Consider the following 10,687-nt stretch of genomic DNA (forward strand, 5'->3'; position numbering starts at 1 on the left):
GGAGGTGTGACTAGGGTTCATAAACAAAGGGATTTAATTCCTAAATGTCAGAGGCTTGAGCAGTGAGGCTGCAGGGGCATGTTCTATACACCAAAACTGCTTCATTAAGCTAAAGTTGTTCAGGTGACTATAGTGTCCCTTTAAGAGATTTTTCCAAATAGTTTTTTGGTCTCTGTGAAAAATGTCCATTTGATCTCTGACTTATCCAAACTCTATTGCAATTCCCCCTCTCACGTTAAAGTGTCTTCACTGTCAGGGAACGCTCCACTTATTATCTGTATCCGGATTATAAATGTTAAGCCTTTTGCATGATATTTGCATGTTCACAAAGGGGAACTCAAGTACAGGTGCTTAGGCCATTTATTTTAAGCTTAGAGAGCTGAATAGAACATAGCACATAATTAATCCTAAAATAATGATGTTGCAGTCCCTTTTATGCTGTCTATTTCTGTGGATGTCATGTGAGTTATGAAAAAATATGATTTGATTGCTTTCTATCTTTACAGATGTTCGCTCACAGACCCCAGTACTAAATCCTCCAGTTGCATCTGTTGGTTCTGGGCAAAGCTTTACTTTTAATTGCATTGTAGGAGTCAAGGATGTGAATGGAATGGCTTTCCTTAAACAATCAGAGGGTGAATCTCCAAAACTTATTTTTGGCAACCATCACTCATTTCAATCTCCTGTGTATGGACCCGGAATGTCTTCAACTCACTACACTGGCTCAATAAACAGCGCAGGAACTGAATATGAATTAATTATTAAAAATACAGATATTACCGATACTTCACTGTATCACTGTGCTAAGTGGTATGATGCATGACAAAAACCTGTTGAAGGGAAACCAGAGTAGAAAGACAGGAAGCTCCCCTGCAAAACATTATGCAAAATACATACATACACACTCACAGATTGTATAACCTAGAACAGGGATAGGCAACCTTCGCGGCACTCCAGATGTTGTGCACTACATTCCCCATAATGCTCTTACACCCATAATGCTGAGAAAGCATAATGGAAAGTTGCATAGTTACATAGCTGAAAAGAGACTTGCGTCCATCAAGTTCAGCCTTCCTCACATATGTTGTTGCTGTTGAAACATCTGGAGTGTCCAAAACATCTGGAGTGCCGAAGGATGCCTATGCCTAACCTAGAATATTGAAAACAATAATTATCTCTTTACGACAATAGGTTAATTTTGTTGGCTTTGGCACAAACAACATTTGCACTATCTATGTAAATGCTTTCTCTTCAACCTAGACATCTAGAAACTTTAATTTACTTTTTAATATGTTTAACGATTTTACATTTGAATTATATGTTGGTTTTGCAATTTTTGTTTGTGGTTTTCACATAATAGGAAAAGTATTTTGTCTCCTCAGTTTTATTTTATTTTTTTATCAATGTCTTTAGGGCTATATCCCTTTTTATTTTTCTATTTGTTTCCTTTCCTTCTTAATGTCACTTTAACTAAGTTTTTAATTAACATCCATACGAGATCCTCAAAAGTGGACTAACATCCTTCCTTCTCTTGCTCCTCTTTTCTCAGCCGATGCCTTAACTACTCCTACGGATGCACACGTGTGTATGCATTGATGAGGAATGATTGACTTCACCTTATTTTAAAGTAACAGTAGCCCAAATTACATGTGGGCTAAATTCATATACCACACCACACACTTATGCCTATTTAAGTCCTTTTATCATATGCCTGCTTTGCCCTGTTGCGATCTTAGTAACCTGAGAGTGCTTTATAATATTCAGGTTTTTTTTCACCTAAACACTGCTGGTACTTATCAGGATTCATATAATAAAAACTGCTCTGTCACCTTCTGGGGTATTTGCATATTATGCAAAGACTCCAACTGGTCACTGATCCACTTGTATTCCACTAGCCATGGAGGTCAGGTGACGGTAGCTTTGACTTGAATGAAACTGTCCTTTGTATGCACTGCCATCTTCGTTCACAAGGTCCTCTTTATCTCCTGGTGCTTCAACTGCCAGGAGCCAACGAAAGCGATCTACTCACGTGCATGCCCAAGGGTACCCTAGATAGCTCTACCTTTTGTCAAGAGTAGGAAAAATACTTAAGATAAAGTTGTCCCTATTTTGTCTTAATTTGTGGGGGTCACAGAGATGCTTTAAGTCAAAATTGAAAGCACTCCAATCCTCAACATGGAAATTATAGTTTCTAATAATATAAATGATGTAGCTTATAATATGCTTTCTGGTTAAGATTTGGTGAGTTTTAACTATATTTTTTATTTTTACAGCTCCAGAGGGAAGGAGCAAACAGCTTTAACCCCTTAAGGACACATGACATGTGTGACATGTCATGATTCCCTTTTATTCCAGAAGTTTGGTCCTTAAGGGGTTAAAGAGTCCCTGCATAAGATACTATTGGATACTGAAGGGCTGTACCGTAAAGGAAGATCATCACAGCTTCATCCAAGCCCTAGTCAGGAGGATATGAGGCCTCTTAAGAGTAAAGAGCGGCTAGCAATATCTGATAATAGGTCACATGTGCAATTATTGTGGGACACTGGAGAGCAACCCCAAACTCGGACTCTACCAAACAATCCAGGACTGTTAGGAAACATGGCTTTGTAACAACCTATGATAATTTATGGTGCACATAGGTCCTCTTGTCACTGTACCTAGGCATAGTTTTGCTTATAACTGTGATGACTTTCAAAAGATAGCAATAAGCAGAGTAGGAAGTTGCTCTTTAAAGGGACACTATAGGCACCAAGACCACTTCATCTCATTGAAGTGGTTCGGGTGCAGTGCCCATATTCCCTTTAACCCTACAATGTTAATTATTGCATTTTCCGAGAAACTGCAATAATTACCTTGCAAGATTTATTCATGCTCTATTGGCTTTTTACCAGACAGCCACTAGAGGCACTTCAGGGTCCTTAACGGAGTCTAAATGACACTGGACATCCTCACGCTTTGCAACCAGCGTCTTTAGAAACCTTATAGAAATGCTTTCCGATGGGGAAGCCCAAATACGCGCGCATGAGGTACCGGATGTTGGCAGAGCCTGACCCAGCAATCCGGTAACTGACAAAAAGGGTGCAGAAGGAACTATAGTGTTAGCAATACAGTTTGAAATTCTTAGCACTATAGTTTTCCTTTTAAAACAAAGAGTCTTATCTCTTATTTCTAAATTGATATAGGGTCCCATAAAATCTATAATGCCAAAAAGGCACTCCAATCTGTGTTCAACAAGAGGAACTGAGGTTTCTTTGTTTTTTGTGTCTTTTTTCTCCTCTAAAATCCACCATCTCATATGGCCATTTCATCACACCTGCTATAGAATTGTAGTGATATCATAGAATAGGACATAGCAAGTGCTGTTATTATTTTTAACTAAGTAACACAAATTGCATGTAAAGGTGTCAGCAATATACTTTATTTCCTCAGAGTTAATATGCAGTTTAGACTTTATATGTATAGTGAAAAAAAATATAAAAGTCAAAATCTGAAAAGCCAGAGTGTGGTTATCCAACATGGAGAACGTTCAATCACCTGCAAAGAAAGGTTATATGGCATTAGGAAGGCCGTAGCTTTCTAATATAATGATCTTTCTCTCTGAGCGGTCCACGATTCTTAATCACTGGAAGATGAAGGTCACGTCATGTCTGCAGCATGTGTTCCTAATGGAGAATGAATTGTTTTACCTATGCAATGCTTAGTGAATATTCCCCTATACATACAGAGTAATATATATATTATGTTACAGAGTGTCAGTCTCATGTCCTGCTTTTTTGCTTCTGTATTTCTTACTACCAGCTAAAAGTATATACTATATACAGGGCTTAGAAGACTGAATGGTCAGTAGGCCTGATTATAATACAAGATACTCATGCTTTGAAATGGTTAAAAAGCATTTTTGTCTACGTTAAGTCATTCCACATCTGCAAGGGATAAAAACAAGAATTTTCTCTTTTGTCTGCAATCGGTATCCCTTTTCTCTTTCTCAGGGAAAGCAAAGCCTCCCATTCTCTGTCTCACAGGTCACAATAACCTTCGCATAGTATCGAGAAGACGTGCTAGACATCGCAGTAGATTTCCTGTAATACGTAATGTTATATGAATAATTATACTTTTTGCACTGAATGTCTATGATTGGGTGATTTTGTCTTCTGTTGGATACACCCCTATGAAAACTGTGTTTGTTTCATATATACACTGTACCCACATTAAAAAAGCTACTATTCTTCTGGAACTTCATAATGACTGTTGTATATTAATTATTCTCTGCAGTAAACATACATAAAAAGATTAAGGAAAGCAGGATGTGTTACCAGCATAAGTCCATGGCAGCTTAAGGGTTACAGATCCTGTAAATTTTACAACCTAACAAGTAGGGGCTCCGTCCTAGGGGGAGGATTGAGAACTAACTGTAAATACAAAGTTATTGACTTTTTCTGTCTTTCTTGGTCTCCTCGCTAGAGTTTCACAGTTTTCTTTCTTGAACCTGTATTATGATGTGAGGAAAATCTGTCTATTGGACAGATAGGGAGAGGTGGATAACAGGATCGGCCCTCTGCCTCTGAGGTTTATAACGGGATAGGCCGTTTGCCTCTGTACAAGTTTCAATATAGACATAGGAGTTCTTGAGATCTGGTTGTTGAGAAGTGGGTACAAGATAGGCCGCCATCTCAATGAGTATTTAGTGTTGTCGGGAATAGGCCTCCCATCTCGACATCTAGTGCTTTAAAATCACCCTAGGGGGTGATGTCTGTTAGAATCACGATGAGGGTGATGTTTGTTATTTGTTCAGTTAGTCAGGGAGACACTTAGTGAGTCTATATATGAATTTATTATCTGTTTAGCTATTTAGAAGGGATTTAAAGTGTGATACACTCTGTCCCTTATTGGATTCAGTGGAGATTGGATTTCCGTTGATTCAGCTTTAAGTGAATACACCCTCTTGGGTTGTAAAACGTTTTACCACTAATGTATATCTCATTTACTGTGTTCTTTTAATATTGTGAAAATTTACTAAAATATTGCAGGAGATTTCTTTGACTTTTTATAATTCCTTGTTACCATAACTGTAAACTGCAGATGCGTGGGGTTTGAGGTTTTGGTCAGGCTTGTAGTCTGGATCAGTTAATCACAGACAATGGTACTTTCTGCTTTTGTTTGACCCTTGGTTATTCAACTTTGACCGGTCAATTCAACAGTAGCCAGACAGTTAACATGGCATAGCTTTAAAGATATTGAATATCTGAAGCCAGATAAATTGCAGAAGACGCCAGATCTGTGTCACCTGATTAAAGACTTGATAAATGTTTATTAGGTTGAACTAGCATAATCTGAGAAATAAAATATCTACAGGGTGCAGACCCTGTGTGGCCGGTGTAGTCGGCATACATGCAATTGCTAAAAAAAAGTTGTAAATAAATCTGAGAACGAGCGCGCTATAAGAGGGGACCCCTCCTCTCTAAAACATACTAAGATGTTTACATAAATACATTTAACCATTGGTTGAGAATTATATAATATAATAATACAATGGTATACCTTAAAATAATATATCTGTTACATGTTTATAATGTATGTGTTACAAACTGCCTTTTGTAACTGGTTCTTTATGTGACAAATTGCCCTGTTTCCCTGGCTTATGGAGAAGACTGATTGCCAGCCTCCTGCCTCATGACTATGGCCCCTGGTTAGTATTGCCATTTAAAAAGTCTGTTTGGGTTTATTGGATTTTGGGACACTTTTTCTGCCCCTTTGAATCCATGGGATTGTATGCATGTATACTTTTAAAGGTATAAGAATTGCATAAAAACTGTATTTCCCTGCCTGTGATAATTACATTAGCCCATTGTGTACAGTAATTCTATCATGGGCAGAGGGGAGGATTTCGCTGGAATGAATGGGAGTGTTTGACTGTATTGTAATGTTTTGATTGGATGTTCCACAATACCACGTGGGTGATAACCTTGTGGGAAAAGTTGCATGTAAGTGCTAATAAACCCTCAGACTGCTGAGTTCCTGTTTTACCCTCAACATAGAGCCTCGTCTCATGTGTGGGGGAAAAGGCTGCATCTACACTGGGGATTGCTATACACTGTATATTTGCTTGGCTATAATCTCTAAGCTCTTTTAAGAGCTTGTTCCTGCTTTGCTCTCTGGAGGAAGAGAGGTTTGGTCTGCAGTGCTTATGGTGTCGAGTGGAGTGCTTGAAGCCCTGAGGAAGCACTAGGAGCATCCATCAACGGAGGTACTCGGTTGGAGTACTAGGAGCTCCGTTACAGTATGGATGCAATGACTATATGTTAATGCATGATTTGAATGCCATTCCTCAAGATGAAGGTATGAATATATGGCCTATGCAACATAACTGACAATTGGACGGAGTTGTCACTGTGTTCTGTTTTGTTTTGAATCATTCTGCCCAACTCTGTAGATGTAGTTTGAAATCCCTGCCTAAGAGCTTATTGCATTAATGTTTTATGGACTGTTGTATACTATGGCAATTGTTGCCTCTATGGATTCGTGGGCGGTGTAATGCAAAGCTTCGCTACATCCGTTGTGCCAAGGAGTAATAAATTTCAAGGTCTCGAGTTGCCATGGTTTGTTTCACTGTGCAGAGTATAGGAATACAATTAGAAAAAATATGTATGTTGGGGAAAGGTTTGAGGCATGTTTAATTAAAGACTAAGGTTAAAAATGACACTTGGTGTATGAAGGTTAAAGTATGTTATATGGATAATCTGGATGAGCTAGAGTTTGTTCAAACTCGATATATCCTCATTAGAACTTTTTAGCGTGAGAAGTGACTTACTTATTTTTTTAACCTACTTTGGGTTGGTTATCTTTTATCTGTGTATCCATGACTGTGCTATTTGCAATGGCAACTCTGCTGGTTGTCCGCTGTGTGTATCCACTACTTTCTTGCTTTCTGTTTGAGTAAATGACTCCATGTATCTTATTGCAATGATTGTTGCGTATGGATTCTATGTTTTGCAATGGATAGGTGTGTTATGTGTCCTTTGTTTATGACTTTAAATAGTAATGCAGCCCATGGAACAGTACGACAGGGGAGTGGGCCTTGACAGGGCCAGGAGTTAGGCATGGACAGAGTTAAAGGGGTGGATATCGGTAGGGGCGGGGTTTCAGTCCCAATCATATATAACATGCCCATTTTGTGCAGTGGCCAACTTAATTCAATCTGCATCTACCTGTTAGTTGTCTGTCAGGCTGGTCTGGGTTTTCTGCTTTGTTTTACAGATGGATATGATTGAAGAATTCCTGGCTAGAGTGTGTGCTGTAGTGAGGTATCATGGATTTGCATGGCTACAGGAGAGGATTGGGGAAGCAGGGCCATCAACGGCCGCCGTGGAGGTTCCAGGGCGCCGGTCAACATGGAGGACTAGACCTCCACAATGCCTGAGTCCCAGTGTTTTGCCAGCTCATCGCCAGAGGAGGAGCCCAACGATAGCTACCGGGGGGGGGGGGGGGGCGGTGAGCCTAGGAGCAGACTGGAAGATTCAAATCCGGAACAGCAGCCTGCAGCGGTGGATCCTCCTGCTACAGGCCAGAAGCAGAGGGTCATGCAGTCGTGTGTTGCGGCCAGTACAGCCCCCTGGCTTGCAGGCGCACGACTCACGGGAGGACGGTGAGCTCCATGGTACCCAGGAGAACCACCAGGAAGGAGGATGCTGGAGGCGCCCCCCATTGTCCCAGTGAGTCGGCCCCGAAGAGCCAAGTAGCCAATTCTGGGTTGGGGCAGGCAGGGATGGATTCTGGGCTCAGGGGACAGTGGGCCAGGGCCATTACTTCACCGGGAAGGGGGTAGGTTGGAAGTTGTGGCCCCTGTTGCTGTGGGGGCCAGGCTGCCGACTGCGGCTGCTGGCTCCAGGCTGAGCTGTCAGGAAGAAGACAGGTCGGGGGCAGCCAGCGGGGGCACTCTCAGGTGAGGCGTAGTGCATACTGGAACGAGGGGAGTGTGGAGCGTCACGGGGACAGGCACAGGTGCTACGGTGACAGGCAATCTACCACTAGGAGGAGCAGCGGGAATCGGAGCCCTGCCGCTAGGCAGGGGGCGAGCAGTGTTCCCAGGCAGGAGGAGCAGCTATTGGCGCAGAGCTTCCATGTCCTCTAGCGGGAGCTCACCACCGAGGCGGGTAAGGTCACCTGTGAACATTTTACCCAGGCTGTTTTCTACCCGCAGGCCTGCAAGCCGCTCTCCCATAGTCCCACGGCGGGATCAGGCTGAAGAACACATACATGGCACCACAGCTCCTATCCTTCAGCGGGTCGACAGATGGACAGCTCCCCCGAGGCCAGCGAGGGAGGGACAGGGGTCGCATTTCAGTCAGGTGTGGGTCCTCCTCAGGGGACCAGTGAGGCGAGGGTTTAGAGCATAGCTGTGGGGAACAGCAGAGTTCCAGGTGAGGCTGGGGGGGGGGCTTCACAGGCACCCACAGCTTCAGGGGTGGCCGGCGAGAGGGCTGAGTTAATGGGGGAAATCCCAGATGTGGCGCGTCAGAACATGCATGTCTGGGCTGTTATTTAAAACAGGAGCTGAAGGAGAAGATCTAGAAGGAGTAACTTTGTTGAGATCTTGCTTCTCTCCCTGGATGAATATTTGGATCTGAATGAGAAGGATAAGAAAGATTCCCAAAAAGTGGAGGAGAAGAAATGGCGACAGTATCAGAAGATACCATAGTCGTTTGGGAATTGGCTTAGGGCCTTTTGTATTCTGGCAAGCGTGTTGGGGGAGAAATCTCCTGACCGATATTCCCAGCTATTTTGCTATCTAGATGGGATCTGGGAAGCCTACCAAACTTATGGTGGCTTGGCATTGTGGCGGTATGATAAGTAATTCCAGCAGTTCTTCTCCACCAATCCGGGTATGTTATGGGACCAGATGGACCTACCGCTCTGGATGAAATTAATGATGGCGCGGAAGGCGGCGAACTTTCATGGTGGGGGCGGCTGGAGTGCAGTCGCCTTGTCATTGGCCAGTCAGAAGAAAGGTTTGTGCTGGCTCTTTAATGAGAGCCAGTACAAATGGGGGGGCCTCATCCAGATTCAAGGATGAATGCTCCGGCTGCAGGGGGCTCATGGGCTTGCCAGATGTTTTAAGTGGGGTAAGTCTTCTGCTGCCGCCAGTGTCAGCGGGGCCGGGGTCACACCCAGTGCTACTGGGGGTAACCCCAGTGAAGGTCAGCACGATGTTGCCTTGGCTAAGTTGTTACGGTAACCAGGGTGAAGCGGAGTTGTCAAATGATTCTTTGAAGGGTTCTTCATTCCACATCGGGTTAAAGTGGCTGAGCACCCAGAGGTGGTCCGCAACAAATTGGGTAAGGAAGTACAATTGGGGAGGATGGCTGGGCCATGTGCCTAGCCTCCGCTGGTCGAGTTGCGAATCTCACAGCTGGGGGTTGTCCCCATAAAAAAAAGGGGTAAATTTCAGTTGATACACCATTTATCGTATCCAAAGGGATCTTCGGTGAATTATGATATCGATGCCACCCTGTGTTCCATTTCCTACGCATTATTTGACCAAGCGGTTGAGTTGGTTAGGAGGGCGGGACATGAGGAGCTGATGGCTGAAGCGGACGTGGAATCGACTTTCCGTTTACAGCCGATCCATCCCGATTGTAACCACCTATTGGGGTGTTTCTTTGATGGGGCATATTTTGTGGATCTTTGTCTGCCCATGGACTGCTCAATTTCATGTGCCTACTTTGAGAAGTTCAGTACCTTCTTGGAGTGGATGGTGAAGAAAGAGACGGGTGTGGTACACTATCTCAACGATTTCTTGTGTGTGGGTTTGGCTGGGTCTGATCGTTGTAGGCAGACGTTGAGGTCCTTGGAATGGGTGGCGCAGTCCTTCGAAATACCATTTGCAGCTGACACAATGGTGGGGCCCTCAACATGCCTTAGCTTTCTGGGTTTGGAGATTAATTCATTGTCAGGGGAATGCCGCTTGCCCGAGGACAAGCTGACAGCACTCCGCTTACTCATGGCATTGGTCAGGTGACGTTGAGGGTACTGCAGTCCCTGATGGGCAGCCTCAATTTCGTGTGTAGGGTGATTCCAATGGGGAGGGTCTTCAGTAGATTCTTCGCCCAAGCTACTTGTGGGATCCGGTTCCCACATGATTATGTGCGGGTTATGGGGCCCATGAAAAAGGATTTTGGAGATTTGGGATACTTTCCCCCGGGATTTCAATGGGAAGGTTTTCTTTAGGGAGGCTATGTCCTCGTCGGAAGATATGGAGCTATTTACAGATGCCTCGGGTAGTATTGAGTTTGGAGCATATTTTGCAGGTCGGTGGTGTGCGGAGGGTTGGCCGAACGCATGGCAGGGGAACCCTATCATGCTGAACTTGGCATTTCTGGAATTATTCCCATTGGTGGTTGCCTTGGCTCTTTGGGGGAATGTCTTTTGGGATCGGAGGGCTGTCTTTTTCATGGAACACAGGGCGATGGTGCAGGCTGTCAATAACTTGACGGCCTCGTCTGTTCCGGTGGTGCGCTTGCTTAGGCGTTTCATATTACATAGAATGTGATGGCAGATAAGAACCATTCGGCCCATCTAGTCTGCCCAATGTATTGTTGTGCATGTCGTGTAATATTGTTTTCCCGGCTCGTCACATGCCTGGGTTGTTGAATGTGGTGGCTGATTCCTTGTCTCGTTTACAGTGGGAGCA

The sequence above is a fragment of the Pelobates fuscus genome, chromosome 5 (genome assembly GCF_036172605.1).
Source record: "Pelobates fuscus isolate aPelFus1 chromosome 5, aPelFus1.pri, whole genome shotgun sequence".
NCBI classification, from domain to species: domain Eukaryota; kingdom Metazoa; phylum Chordata; class Amphibia; order Anura; family Pelobatidae; genus Pelobates; species Pelobates fuscus.